At 41.9% G+C, this 15225-nt stretch overlaps 1 protein-coding gene across 6 annotated transcripts in view; it reads left to right on the top strand.

The window, feature by feature from the left end:
• The window catches only part of ERBB4 (erb-b2 receptor tyrosine kinase 4), a 971255-nt gene that overhangs the window by 456813 nt on the left and 499217 nt on the right, over nucleotides 1-15225 (top strand). The window lies entirely within an intron of this gene.

The raw sequence follows: 15225 nt of genomic DNA, 5'->3' as shown, positions 1-15225 counted from the left end.
TATTAAAGGGCAGACAGTGCCATTGCCAATTAGCCCAAAAGCAAAGATATCTGTTCAGTTTGGTCAAATTTAACTCCCAGGAAAGGGATTGGAACACAATTACAGGCCAAAACACTGTTTCTAAGAGTTGCATTTCTCCTTCAGTGCAGCCTCCACTTCAGATGTTTCCTCAGGGTTGGCTGGATTTTCTGGTCGGGGTGGATCATACACAAACCCTGTCTAATCCATCATGTGCCCATCGATACGATATCTAGCACTGTGAGATTACTGATGTGCCATCTATCATGCGCCCACACACAGTAGGTGACCCAACAAGTAATAATTTTCAGCAACTAGGTAAAAACCACTCCACTGAACTGCTGCAGTGCTGCGTAACCATCAGATAGCTACTCTTTACTGGTGTCCCTTGCAGATTATACCAGAGGAAAGTGATGCCATCCCGCCTTGTGTTGGTCTAGGCTATATGCCCTACCGCAGAATTCCTCCAGACTCCAGTTATATCTTGTGCGTGTATGAGAGCATTGCCAAACCAAGTAATCTGCTGTTTATATCCCAGTACCTGAGAGTCTCAAAGTAACCTCCGCATTAAGGGTGGAAACTCTCTGATTCTAGCTTGGGCCTATATCTGCCAGATCTGCATTTTCAATAGGGAAGGATGGGAGTGGAAATTGCCACTGAGAGAAAGTAGATGTGTACTCCCCTCTTGGTTGTCTGTCTTTTATACACTACAGAGGCCAATCCAAGAGTCTGTACTTTTGCAGCCCTCCAGTCCCCAGGTGCTTTATAGCACATGAAGCTGCTGTCCAATCCATTGGCAAAGTGGGAAGATCTGCCCATCCTGTTAGGCTTGGGAACAACGTTGGTATTGTCAGTTCTGGAACCATCATCTAGGTCCTGGCAAGTGAGCTCCCTGTGGGGAGCCAATAATCTCCAGCGACAGCATTGTTTTTAATTTAACTTCTGCTATCCCTTTTCTTATTTGATAATGGTAGATAATTACAGCAAGACCCATTGTTTCTTAGGAGCTGTGCTGTTGAAAATCCAGCAACCTCAGATTGATTATCATTATCATCAGTAATTTTTCTGGTGAGATTGGGGCAAAAATGGGCGTGGTCATTTCACTCGGCGATATGCTGTATTACAGCTCAGTTAAGACTCCATTTACAAAGGTACACAGCCGTGTGTTGAGAGTGCTTTCGGAGGCTTAAAATGCATAGTGTGCTAGTGTTCTATATAAACGACTGGAGGTGTCTGAAAAAAAGGGGTTCTTTTTGAGGGCCCCAGGGTACTGGAATTAGCTCCCGTTCTTGTTCCAAAACAGCCTGGATTTAGTGACCATCCAGACGATGCTACAAAAGCCATCTATTTGATAGGGTGTTTGGAAAGGGTTGAGGATATGCTCCCGGAAGCTCAGCCAACAGACGGCAAAGAGCTACATCAGTCAATCATGTTGTGTAATACCTACGTGGGGAGAAGATTCCTGATAGTTGATGGCTCTTTAATCTAGCAGACAAGACCAATACCTGGAAGCTGAAGCAATGAGTGATGGGAGCCGTGTGTCGGAAGGACCCTGGTCGCTGAGTTGACCTGAATGTACTATTATTTTACTGTTTTTAGATTGTTAATTTAAGGAAGTATAAGGCTGCCTAGAGTCATAGTATGAGCATCGTTTTTATTGTTAAAATTTAAATAAATGCAATCTGTATATTACATTTTAAAAAATCAAAAGAAACTAGAATGCTTTCATTTCATTCATTTTTTTGTGATTTTTTTCCATTTTTGATGACAAATTTTTTTAAAAATGCATTTCACATTGGTGGGGGAAAAAACACTTTCTCTAACACCCCAAAAAAAAGCAAGAGAGCATTCCGCCCCACACACCAAAATGAAATGAAAAATCTTAAAAGTTGCCATCAAAAATTTAAAAAGTACTGAACTGGGAAAAATAAAAAAAAAAATCTTTTGAAATTTCTTGATGAAGTATGTTTATTTTTTAGTGGAAAACAGGAGTGTAAAAAGTGTAAAAAGGGAAGAGAGTGGGATTTTCCTCACCAAACGAAATACAAGTGAACATTTTCAAATGGCTTGAAAAGCCATTTTTCACAAAATAATAACTCCTAAAAATAAAATAACAAAAGTAACCAACCAACCAAAAAACCCAACCCCTTTCCAGGTGGGGGAAATATCACACAGCTGTATAAATCACCTTTATAAAAGCACACAAGTCAATACTATTCAAATGGTTGTGCATTTTCTAAATACCACAGGAAAAAAAAATACAGTACAACTTATTCACTTAATGGCTGATTTTCTGCTTAGCACAATTGAGCCCATGGTAGAATGATGTATTGTAATATATACACTAGTAAAATTTGGCTTCGATTTTCATCATAGCATCGTACAAAATATGAATACCCATCCCCATTAAAAATGAATGGAAATCAGGCACCTACATCCCACAGGTGGTTTTGAAAATCTCAGTCTTAAATATATTTCACTATGGTTATATTTTAATACTACAGACTCCAGGAGAAACACATAAAAGAGATACACCTGTTGCATCAAAAGTGATTTTTAATAGGTCTCTTTTAGGAGGTTCTTATGGAAGAAGCAACTACCATTTTCTGGAATATATTTTGGGTTGGTAAGCAGAAAACACATTCATTTTAATAGGTCCTTTATTGTATTGAAGAATTTGGGAAGTTATTTTATAATAAGCATATTTCTTTATCTGGTACAGTATTTGTATAAAAGGACTTCATTGTATTTCTGTGAATGCTTTGGTGCAGGGCATAGAAAATGTATTACTTTAACAGCTCTTTTAATCTAAGCTCTGATATATAATAATAAGCAGCACTTTAGAAAAGCGTTCCTTAAAAGTAAAAGAGAGAGAACCATGGGAAAAGCTTAGGGCTCTAATTTTCAGTAATGACAAACAACCATATGATATCATCCCTTATGCAGAGCACCCCTTTGTAGAGATGGATTTTCTCATGCTGTCCTCTGCTGAATTCTGATTGAGTTGGGAGAATAGCGCCAATCGTTTTCCTGTGACTAACCACCACGAGGTTTCAGATTTTCCAGATGTGGGTATAGACCTGGATCCAAACTTGGTCCCATCAGGAGCTCTAACAATTTACACTAGCTGAGAATCTACCCTTAATTTTCAAGGATACAGTTTCCACGACTTGGAGCAGGAAACGAAAAAATGAAGTAGCGATGAAGAGTAACTGGTTCAGATAATATAAGAAGCCCAATCCCTCCACCTCGAATTTTATCTCAAAGCTTGAACTGACTCTTTCTTGAGGTTTAAAATATTAATATTAATCATTCATCATTTCTTTATCACTCTACATTTCTGGTTTCAGACCAAGGTTAGAAGTAGAAATGTTGAAATAATTGCTTCAGTCTTTTCTAAAAAAGTTAATTGTGACCAGATGCATAAACAATTCATATTAAACTAAAGGATGGAAGGAGCATGAGTAGAAATAGGTCAAGAACAGGATAAAAAATATTTAGATAAGTTAGATGTATTCAGGGCCTCATAAATCCACCATAGGGTACTTAAGGCACTAGCTGAAGCAGTCTTGAAACCATTAGCGGTTATCTTTGAGAACACATAGCAGATGGGTGACTGGACAAGGTTCGAACATAATACCGATCTTTAAAAAGGGGAACAAAGGAGACCTAGGAAATTATAGTCAGCCTAACTTCAATACCTGGAAAGACCCTGGAACAAATTATTAAACAATCTATTTGTAAGCACCTAATGGATAATAGCTTGATTAGTAATAGCCAACATGAATTTTTCAAGAACAAATCATGCCAAACCAACCTACTTTCCTTCTTTGATGGGGCTACTGGCCTAGTGGATGGGGTGAAGCAGCAGACATGATTCATCTGGATTTTAATAGAGCTTTTGCTACTGTCCCGCAGGATATTCTCATAAGTAAATTAAGGAAACGTGGTCTGGATGAAATTACTATAAAGTGGGTGCATAACTGGTTGTAAGACCATACTCAAAAAGTAGTTATCAGTGGTTCACTGTAAAACGGGGAAGACATATCTAGTGGGATCCTGATGCTATTGAATACTTTTAATTAATGAATTGGACAATGGAATAGTGAGTATGCTTTGTGGATGACACCAAGCTGGAAGGAGTTGCAAGCGCTTTGGAGGACAAGATTAGAATTCAAAATGACCTTGATAAATTGGAGAATTGGTCTGAAATCAACAAGATGAAGTTCAGTGAAGACAAGTGCAAAAATGCTACACTTAGGAAAGAAAAATCAAGTGTACAACTACATAATGGGGAATAACTGGCTAAGTGGTAATGCTGCTGAAAAAGGACCTGGGGGTTATAGTGAATTGCAAATTGAATATGAACCAACAATGTGATGTGGTTGCAAGAATGGCTAATATAATTCAGGAGAGATTTTAAAATTAAGTATGTTTAGTCTTGGCAAAAGAAGACTGGAGGGAAGAAGGGCTGATAAGTCTTCAAATATGTAAAGGGCTGTTTGAAAGAGGAATCAGTTGTTCTCCACGTCCACTGAAGGTAGGACAAGAAATAATTATCTTAATCTGCAGCAAAGGAGATTTAGGTTAGATATTAGGAAAACCTTTCTAAAAATGACAATAGTTAAGAACTGAAATAGGCTTCCAAGGGAGGTTTTGGAATCCCCATCATTGGAGTTTTGTTAAGAACAGGTTGGACAATTACCTGTCAGGGAGGTTGTAGGTACACTTGGTCTTGCCTCAGTATGGGGTGAGGGACTATATAATCTCTCAAGGTTTCTTCCAACCAAACATTTCTGAGTCTATGATTCTGTGTATTTACATACTGGATCAGACCTCTGGTCCATCTTTCCAGTATCCTGTCTCCAACAGAGGCCAGGACCAGCTGCTCTAGAGGAAGGTGCTAGAAATCCTGTGACAGACAATTATGGAATAACTTGCCTCCAAGGAAAGGTTCCTTCTGTCCCCCGATATTTAGATTACCTTATGTTCCAAAGCTTGAAAGTTTATGTCCCTTCCAAACCTCTGGTTTATTTTTTATTGAATACAGTATTTATTATTTTAATTCTGAATATTTTTGTCATCTGTATAAGTGTATGATCCTTTCTGAATCCTGCTGAATTCTTGACCTCAATGATATCCTAACGGCAACAAGTTCCACAGGCTAATTATGCATTAGATTAAAAAAGAGTATTTCCTTTGATCAGTTTTGAATTCACTAACTTTCAATTTCATTAAATGTCCCTTTTTTCTTGTATTTTGAGACAGGGTGAATAGAACATTGCAATCTACTTTCTCTGTACCCTTTATTATTTCATATAATTTTATCATGTCCACTCTAATTAGTGTCCTCCTTAAGACAAACAGGACCAGTTTTTTCATTCTCTCTTCTGATGAGGGTATTTGCATGCCCTTACTCATTCTCATCATTCTTATTGCTATATTCCTTTTGAGATGAGGTGACCGGAACTGACCAGTGTATTCCTGGTTAGGGGGTACCACTGATTTCCATAATGGTGTTTTAATATATTCTGTATTATTCTCTGTTCCACTCCTTATGCCACCTATCGTTTTGTTGGCTTATCTGACTGCTGCTGCACATCGAGCAGAGGCCTTTATCAAGCTGTCCTCGGTGATGCCCAGGAGTAGAATTTTCAAAGGGGCCTTTTAAGAGCCTAAATCCCATTCTCAAAAGTGACTTTAAACACATGGGCCCAATTTTTATAACTCCCATTGAACTCAATTGCATTTAGGCACTCAAAGATGCAGATAGGCACCTAGTGCCATTTCCAAAAGCCTAAAAGTTAGGCACATACATTCTTTGTCCAGTCCCACTAAGCACTGATCTGCCTGTTTAGACACCTAAATACCTTTAAAAATCTGGCCCTTCGAAGCTTAATTATCAATGAAGTCAATGGGACTTAGGCACCTACGTACCCACGTCGCTTTTGCAAATGGGACTTTTAAAATTTTTACTCCAGCTCATTTTCCAGTATCTTACAGTTAATTTAGAACCCAGTAAGACACAAGAGTAGTTTAGGAGCTTTTTTTTTTTTTAAAAAAAAAAAGCCTTGCAAACTTTTGGGAGTTTATCCAAATTGATCTTTCAAACCTTCTGGATAGCTATAATGCTGTGTTTACACAGAGCTTTCCCTGTAGGCAGTGCTGATCAGAATGTTTTCTCCAGAGCCACCTCATTCTGGCCATATTTCCTCCTGATTGATCCTTACATGGAGTTTAAGAGCTCACCCACGGAGCTTTCATGTTGAAGCAGAAAAACAAACAGATCAGTGGCCCTGACGTCTGTCTGTGAGATAACTTTCATTCTGGTATTGATGCCAAAGTCAGGCCGAGACAACACCTTACTGAATTAAAAATGGAAAAAAAAGCACTAGAGAGGCCCTCTTGGAAAATGTGACTCAGCACAACCATAACCTAATATTTGTGTTTCCCTCCTCCCCACCACACACCTTTTTAATTTCTTTTCTTATGAGCCATCCATAAAAAGTGCCTGGGAGTGCAAAAAACAGGGTTATTGACTGTCTGTGCTCGAGCTGTCACAAAGCAGTAAACAGAACCAAAAGACAAATGTAGGGTACAGTTGGGGGAAAATTCATAATTAATAATTCAGTGGAATGAAGTGCCTTCATAGGGAAAAGGCTAGAAATGAAGGGTGAAAGAGAAATTAGCCAGACATGTGTCAAGGTTTTAGCAAATATACATTTAATATATTTTTGCAGTTATGCCTATGATATGTATATTACTGATGGGGAGCAGACGTGCTCTGTGCAAACCCAGCCGGTGGCTGCCGATGGGTGAGTTCTCAGGCAGTTTCCATTGACTGCAAGTGATGTGAGTAAGTTTAGACGTCAAAACTGCAAGAATCATAGAGTGGCAGTTCCTTGCAGGGAAGCCTCATGAGGAACTTTACAAATCGTTGCAGACTGAGTGTTTATCACAACGCTCGCCGTGACGACAAATGCATGCGCAGAGTGGGAAAATCCCATACTGTCATGTATAGGGCTACTCCTTGCAAAGAGGGATTGGCTGTTTAGACGGATAGCAAGAGTATCCAGAGTTGTTAATAGATAATGCTATAAAACGAAAGTGTTTGCAAGGGATGTAAACCTCATACTTCTGGACGAAGCTCTGTTAGGGTATGGAATGTAAGGTGACCAGATAGCAAGTGTGAAAAATCAGGACCCTTTTATTCAGGGGCGAGGGGAATTGCATATATGAGAAAAAGCCCCTGCTATCGGGACGTCTGATGACTGTATTAGGATGAGACCTTCATTGGGAGGGCAGATTATCCCAGCGTGCCTGTCATGAGGGTTCCTGTTTCTTCCTCTTAAGCCCCTGTTACTGGCCACTGTTAGAAACATGAGGCTGGACAAGATGAATAATGGATGTGATCCATTATGGCAGTTCCTATGTTCCTAAGAATATCCCTAGGGACAGAACTCAGAAAATGATTTTGTATTGACATCAAGAGGGCCTCATGTAGTCCCTTAGCTCTGGAAGAGGAGGAACCACAATGTAAATTTAAGTACAAAGGAAGCTAAAACCCCTGACCTAATATCTATGTAGATCATTCCAAGTAAGGGAGCCTGAGACTATAGTAGAAGAAAAACTGCCCAGATAGTATTCAGTGAGTTACAGTCACTGTATGACAGCTAATAATTGCAGTGATTTTTTTACAAGATACATGCGTTATACAAATAACATGAATATATTTTACTGCAATCAGGAGGAACCACTCATTTCTGTATTGCATGCTAACTTTTCATCTGATTAGTAGTAAGCCTGTGGCAAAGTGAGTGCAAAATTAGCCTGATGCATTAATTTATCATTTTACCCTGTTTTAGAAGTTTAAAATATTGTGGTTCCCCTCCTTTACTACACTTTACTGTAACACAATAAACAAATTGATCTAGAGTGTAGCAGGCAACACATTATCCTAAATGCTTATAAGTCAGGGCTTGGGGGGTGGGGGAGAGACATGAAACAAATGCCACTCATTTTTCAAATACTTGTTACGCAGAGCAGTGCCACATTAAATGGTACGTTCACTATAACAGGGTCCTTTAAGGGCCAGGAGGCCCTTTCCGTTAGCCTTGCCCTGCTACAGCTGTGCAGGGTCTGGCACTTAGGAAAGCTCAGGAGTTGAAGGCTGACTGGGGAGGAGAGCAAACAGGCTGCTCCTATTTGGGAATGCTTTAAAGGGACTGGGCCTGGCCAAAGAGTGGCTCTGGAGAAACTGAGGCAAGGTGCTCCAACTCCAGGTCTTGCTGCGAGGGTAGCTCTGAAATGGTGGGTCTTGTACATTCACATTTTTTTCAATAGATGTAACCATAGAGAAAAGTGCTGAGGTGGGGGTAATATAAGAAGATAACCAGAGTCTTTCTTAGGACCCAAGGCTATATCTCAAACTATTGCACAGCTACTGAAATAGTCATTGACACTCCCAGGGCAGTAACGCTAAGAATTATATTTAATGGCAGAACGAATGGTGTTATTCCACCAGCACTGTCACACGAGAACCCTAATTTCAATCATGGAAGATGTGTCTGAATCCCTTAGACTGCTTTGAAGATCTCGCCCTCGCTGTGCTGCCTTCTGGGGCCCAACTCTGCATTCCATACTTCGGCTGCAATCTTGCAAGGCGCTCCACATGGACACACCTCTGTGCTGCACAGCACTCCTTTGACTTTACTGGATGGAGGGGTCTGCCGGTGTGTTGTTACTTGCAGGACTGGGGCCCTAGTGTGAAGTCCAGGATCAAGTTTATGATGCTTAAGAATGAGACAGATTCAATTTAGAAACTACTCAAGAATATTGAGGAGCAGGTGGATTTTATTCTATAAAATTACATGCACTTTTTTGAAGTTAAATAGAAAGATATGGTTAGAAGAATTTTCAAATATATTTGATAGGGAATGGGATTTGCTGGGCTAGGGGCTGGGTGACAGAACGGAGACAATCTCATCTAGAGGCTGTAGAAGAAACATGTCTTATTTAGATTCAGTGCTGCAGACTCAATATATCGTGGAGTGGTTAAAAATCATGATCATTAGCATTCAGAGGGTCTCTCTGGATGAGTATGCCAGTTTCCTCCAGTGTATAATGCAGTGCGTGAGAGGCTGGGGAAATAATGCTAAAATTACTTTGAAAATATCATCAAGTGCTATCTTATAACATGAGGGCACCGCTAGAGTACATCTGTGGTTATCAGACTCTGGCCAAATACTGCCCTCCGTTATACCCACAATCCCATTAACTTTGGGAGACTTTCTTTGTGTATTTTTGAGACGAGGGAAAAACTACTTCACTGAGGGGTTCTCTCACCCTGTGGCAAATCTGGAGCATGCTGAGCACCTGCAACTGGTTGGTTTCAGAGAGAATAGCAGGTGCACCAGATTTGTGCCTTTAATAATGCATAAACCTGTTTCAAAACAAGAGTCAGTTTAATCCCTTTTAACTGGCAACTTTCACAGCTAAAACGATCAAAAGCACCAACGTCTCTTAAATTGCTAAGTGCCATCAGATATTTCATAAGACTAAGGCTTCTAAGTCACTTTGCTGCTTTTGCTGACTTTACCCCATGTCTTTACTTTGGGGGGGAAACAAACAAGAAGCACATTAAAACTTGGCTGGGTTTGGTAGTAATTTTATTGATTTAATGATTGAGTCCATCTAGTTGGGAGTGAGGAAGTGACTCTCCTAGTTCAACAAGCGAACAGGAATCAAAACACTGAAACTAGGAGTTTGAAAGGTTGCAGATCCTTATGTGGATTTTTGATGTATTGATTTGCCTTGTTTTTTTTGCGCGCAGTCTTCTATGATGTTTACATCCGAAGTCTTTGTTTTGGGAAGGCAATATTTTCCCTGAGTTTCGGTGGCTGAAAAATAGTATAAGAGGAGGTCTTTCTCTCGCTTTCAGGAGCTTGACAATCGTTTTTTCCAATGTGCCAGTAGAGTTACAAGTGCTCCAAAACGATGGTGTTGCTATTCCCTCCCACACTTTAAAAATGGACCAGGCCAGATCCTCAGCTGGTGTAAATCAACATGGCTCTATTGACTTCAGTGGAGCGGTGCCAATTTAGACCAGCTGAGGATCTGACCCAGAATTTCTGCAGGCGGGCAGGCATGAGACAACTAGCTGGACCTCACTTGTCAGTAAAAAAGCCGATCGTAGCAATTTGCATCAGACAGCATGGAAACTAATTAGCCCAATTTTATGGAAATTAGCTCATTATAAATAATTTTAGCTGGGCCATTCACAAAGCATTTTTTAGATTAAACAAAAAACCAGCTCTGAATTAGATTCCAATTTTTCCCCTCCCTTTCTTAAAAAAATACAATAAAGAATTTGAGCAGGTGTGCCATTTGCAGAGGGTCAGAGCTCACGACTAGGCTTGCTGCTTCTCTAGACTTTGCTTTCCCACTCAAAGCCTAAAAAAGCAACAGCAAGTGGGTTGTGGGTTTTCTACACTGTTTATTATTTGCCACTGCAGATGTCCCTCTATCTCCTGAGCCTGGTTATGCTACATTCTCTTTCTGATGGTACAAAACAGCACTTATGTGTCTCCTGAGGCTTTGCTCTTGTCAGTGAGAATGGGGGCAGCTATCAAAGCATTCTGGGGGAAATCAGTACCATTGATGATGGGCTGGCAGATGGAAAACAGAGTTGGGAGCTCTGAGACTCAGGAAGTTTTCCCTCAAAGGGAATTGTGCACAGGACAGATCAGTTTGGAGCAGGGCAGATTTTGTAGGGGCAGGATGGGCAGAGACAATGGGAGTGATGAGCTGGAAGATTGACTAATTGTGTCGCATTGGATCTGTCTTACAAGTTATTTAGAGCTTAGTGATTTAGACTTCTGATTCTCTAGTGTCTTGTCTCTGTAAGGTGGCTCATCTCCTTAGTTATTATCAGCTACCTGATATGGCTCTCCTAAGTCCCTGGCTTCTTTATATTTACTTCAGAGCTGTAATACTTATTCCCTCCCCAAAACTGTCCAGAGTAAATTATTCTGCATCCTCTCCCCATCCATTTAAATGGCTTAGTGAACCTGCAAGTCCAGTACAGGGACCACGTGGCCCTACCTTGCGTGACTTAGGGGGAGGGATAGCTCAGTGGTTTGAGCATTGGCCTGCTTAACCCAGGGTTGTCAGTTAAATCCTTGAGGGGGCCATTTAGGGATCTGGGGCAAAAATTGGGGATTGGTCCTTGTCATACATATAAAGGAAAGGGTAAACGCCTTTCAATCCCTCCTGGCCAGAGGAACAACCCTTTCACCTGTAAAGGGTTAAGAAGCTAAGACAAGCACACTGGCACCTGACCAAAATGACCAATGAGGAGACAAGATACTTTCAAAGCTGGAGGGGGTGGAAACAAAGAGTCCTCTCCGTCTGTGTGATGCTTTTGCCGGGACCAGAGCAGGAATGCAGGTCAGAACTCCTGTAAAGGGTTAGTAAGCAATCTAGTTAGATATGCGTTAGATTCTGTTTTGTTTAAATGGCTGATAAAATAAGTTGTGCTGAATGGAATGTATATTCCTGTTTTTGTGTCTTTTTGTAACTTAAGGTTTTGCCTAGAGGGATTCTCTATGTTTTGAATCTGATTACCCTGTAAGGTATTTACCATCCTGATTTTACAGAGGTGATTCTTTTACTTTTTCTTTAAATAAAATTCTTCTTTTAAGAACCTGGTTGCTTTTTCATTGTTCTTAAGATCCAAGGGTTTGGGTCTATGTTCACCTATGCAAATTGGTCAGGATTTTTATCAAGCCTTCCCCAGGAAAGGGGGTGTAGTGCTTGCAGGGGGATATTTTTTTGCGGGGGGGGCGGGGAGACATTTCCAAGTGGGCACTTCCTCTGTTATTTTTGTTAGACACTTGGGTGGTGGCAGCATAAAGGTTCAAGGACAAAAGGTAAAAGTTTGTACCTTGGGGAAGTTTTAACCTAAACTGTTAAAAATAAGCTTAGGGGGTCTTTCATGCAGGTCCCCACATCTGTACCCTAGAATTCAGAGTGGGGAAGGAACCTTGACAGTCCTGCTTTGAGCAGGGGGTTGGACTAGATGACCTCCTGAGGTCCCTTCCAACCCGGATATTCTATGATTCTATGACCCAAATCATTCAGGATTAGCAGGAAGGGCAGAGAGCCCTAGAGGTCAGTCACTATGACAAATGGGCTGGTAGGCTGGGCACCTTGAGAAGACTGGGAAATGAATCATAGGAGAAGTTTGCCTTCTTAAGAGCATAGCCACAGATCAGGAAAGCGCCATCCCTCAGACTTACCGGGAGCCAAAGGAGTGGCCTAGCAGGCCAGATTCCTGGGGAAGTGGAGGCAGGCTGGCTCTGTCAGGGCTACAGCAAGGAGGAAGAGTGCAGGAGCTGTTAACTAGAGGGCCTGCAGTGTATGTGTGGTAGTGGGATGGGGGGGGCAGCAGCACCTGTGAATGAGGGGAGTCACTGGAAAGTGGCCACAGTAGGAGTAGCCAGCTGCTACCAGCAGCAGGAAGCCACGTGGGGAAAGCCGCCCTCACACCCAGTAGAGGTGATCAGAGGAGATGAGGAATGGCCAGTGCAACTGTAGGGAAGTGGCTGTGGCCAGAAGGGGATAGCATGCAGAATAGCAGCTGCCCCAGCAGGGCATTAGGAAGCTGTAGGGTAGTGCGTAGCCGTAGGATCCTCTGCCCAGGATGTGATGGGACGGGGCAGGGAATCGGCTCAGGACTGCTGTCAGCATATCATACAGCTAGTGGTGGGAGAGGCAGAAACCCAGTCAAGATACAGGACAGGGGAACCAGGAAAAATATCCCAAGGAAGAAAGCTAATGGGGGAGCAGTGCAGAATGAGATGGGGCAGCCAGAATGCCACTGGGTAACTGCTACACTGAAAACAGCCTCGGGAGCAGGGGCTCCATAAAGGGACAGCAGTTTGAGATGAATGGATGGGGTGGGTTTGGGAAAAGGGGGAGTGGGTGATCTGAGGCGGAGAATGTTGTGCATACGAGGATACGGGAAAGCTGTGAATGTTCGGGTGGTTGTGGCAGAGGTTAAGGAGTTTGGAGGATGACAGAAAAGAGGAGGAGAGGAAAGCTCGTCCAACATAAACCAACCAAGACTTTATACAGGTAATATCTTCACCCATTTCTTTCCTGCAAGCTCTAGGGATGGGGGGTACGCACGCGGGTGCACAGAACTTAGGTTTAGAGGCATATGGATTTAGAGTATGAATTGCCTGTAGCATTTGCCTCTAAACCCTTGGTATTGGCATACCACCAAGAAGTGCCCCAAGACCTAGCAGACCCCACCAAGGACTGGTTCCAGCTGCTCATTTGGAGAGGGCTGATGCTCACTTGTAAGTGAAAGGAGAACCAAACTGGATGAGCATAAATAATGCTGCAAAGGGCCTGTGCTTTTGGCCTCACCTGCCTGGGATAATTTTCTAAAAGGACTCCCAATAAGATCCGAAGTGAGTAATCACTGCTGCCTGCCCTTCGGCGTTTCGGCCACATACACCCAGTAGGCAGGAAGTACAGAATGGCTCTGAGAAGGCCATCTAGAAGCTTCAGCTAGTGCACGATGATGCTGTGCCTGCCTTCTGAGCAAGGTTGGCTTGTTGAGAGCATGTATCTCTATGCTTCACATTCTGCCAGTAAATGCTGGGTGAAATGAAAGGTGCTGTTTACAATCTATAAAACTCTAACTGGCCAAGAGCCCGTGATGTCACAATGGTCTCTGACCCACATTACCAGCTGTCTCATGGGTGAGGCTCCAAAGAGCTGGGCACAGGATGTTCTCAGCAGCATGCTCCCTTCCCTCCATCACTCCCCACAGGAATGTATCTAAGCTTAAGCGTGACCCATGGCCATGTTCAGGAAATGCTGAAAAGAAGCCCTTCTTTGCCCTGGCTTTGTGCTGTTTGCATCGGTATCCCTTTTAATGCTTGCTTACTGGCAACATGTTTTCATCACCATTTCATATGGTGTTATGGAGAGTCTTAGGAGGATTTTTCCCCTGCTGTACTCTAAACCAGGTAAAGTGTGCCCAGGTACTCTGGTGGTTGAAATTCATTGTGTAAGGAAACACAGTCTGTAAACAAAACAAACATGTAGCTACAACTTCAGATACATGCATCCACACAGCTTGAGAGCCAGATTTGTCTCCCTTCTTCATCAGGATCACGCCCTGTCTGGAATCCTGTACAAAACAGACATTTGCATAATGCAAGTTAAAATGGAATTATTAACACGGTATAAATGCTTCTGATGAATAATAAAATAACTTTAAAACAAAAATATATAATTTCATTGTGTGACTTCTCTACATGAGGTAAATATGCACACTCTGCTAGTTAAACTTGCATTCCCCATTCTCTCTCTCTCACCATCACAACATTATCTCATAATTCAATGGCATCTTGTACTGGGAGTGAACATCTTACCTCTATCACTGTGGTTCAGAGAAGCTGATGGCTGACACTACTCTCTCTCTATATATATATCCGATTGTCTGGTACATGTGTGAATCTAAAGGGGCTGAGGTAGAAATAGATCTGTGTGAGCTTCTGAAAAGAGTTCCACTTGCATTTAATGCAAAGTTTCAAGAAGTCAAGCTGGCTACCTTTAGACACATCTTGTTCTAATTTTTTGGGTAGGCTTTAGCATCTGGAGAAAAGTTCCTAAATTTCAGTGATGCAAAGAAAAGAGAAGACTAGCGACTCTCAGTTCCCAAGAATGTAACAGGCCCTGGAAACCATCAGCAAGAGTCAGGAATCTGTTTAATTCAGAGGCAGACCATTTTCTCCTCCTTCTGCTTGTTACCTTCCCCTCGTACCTATCCTTTGGCAATAAGGGGGCAATGAATATTTATCTTCTCTGCCAAATGTTTCTGGGCCATATAGAATCGCATTGTATTGTGAGACTGTACACCTTCTGTACCACACACACACACACAATTAATTTAGCAGTCACAAGACGGGGATTGCATCTGAGTTTGGGAATGGGTGGGAGGTCCGGGTTCTGAATGGAATGTGTCCTGACATTGAACTGAAGGAGCTTGTTCCACTAGGAGCTTGTTCCTCAGATTTGCCACTTGTATCCACTGATCTTAATGTTTGTACAGGGCGGCTGATTCCCCTTCCTCCCTCTAAGCATGGGCACATGATTTGGAGCCACGAGCATTCTCTGTTAGATCACTGT

The sequence above is a fragment of the Chelonia mydas genome, chromosome 11 (assembly GCF_015237465.2).
Source record: "Chelonia mydas isolate rCheMyd1 chromosome 11, rCheMyd1.pri.v2, whole genome shotgun sequence".
NCBI classification, from domain to species: Eukaryota; Metazoa; Chordata; order Testudines; family Cheloniidae; genus Chelonia; species Chelonia mydas.
Note: the sequence above shows the minus strand (reverse complement) of the source record. Positions and strands in the feature narration are given on the sequence as shown.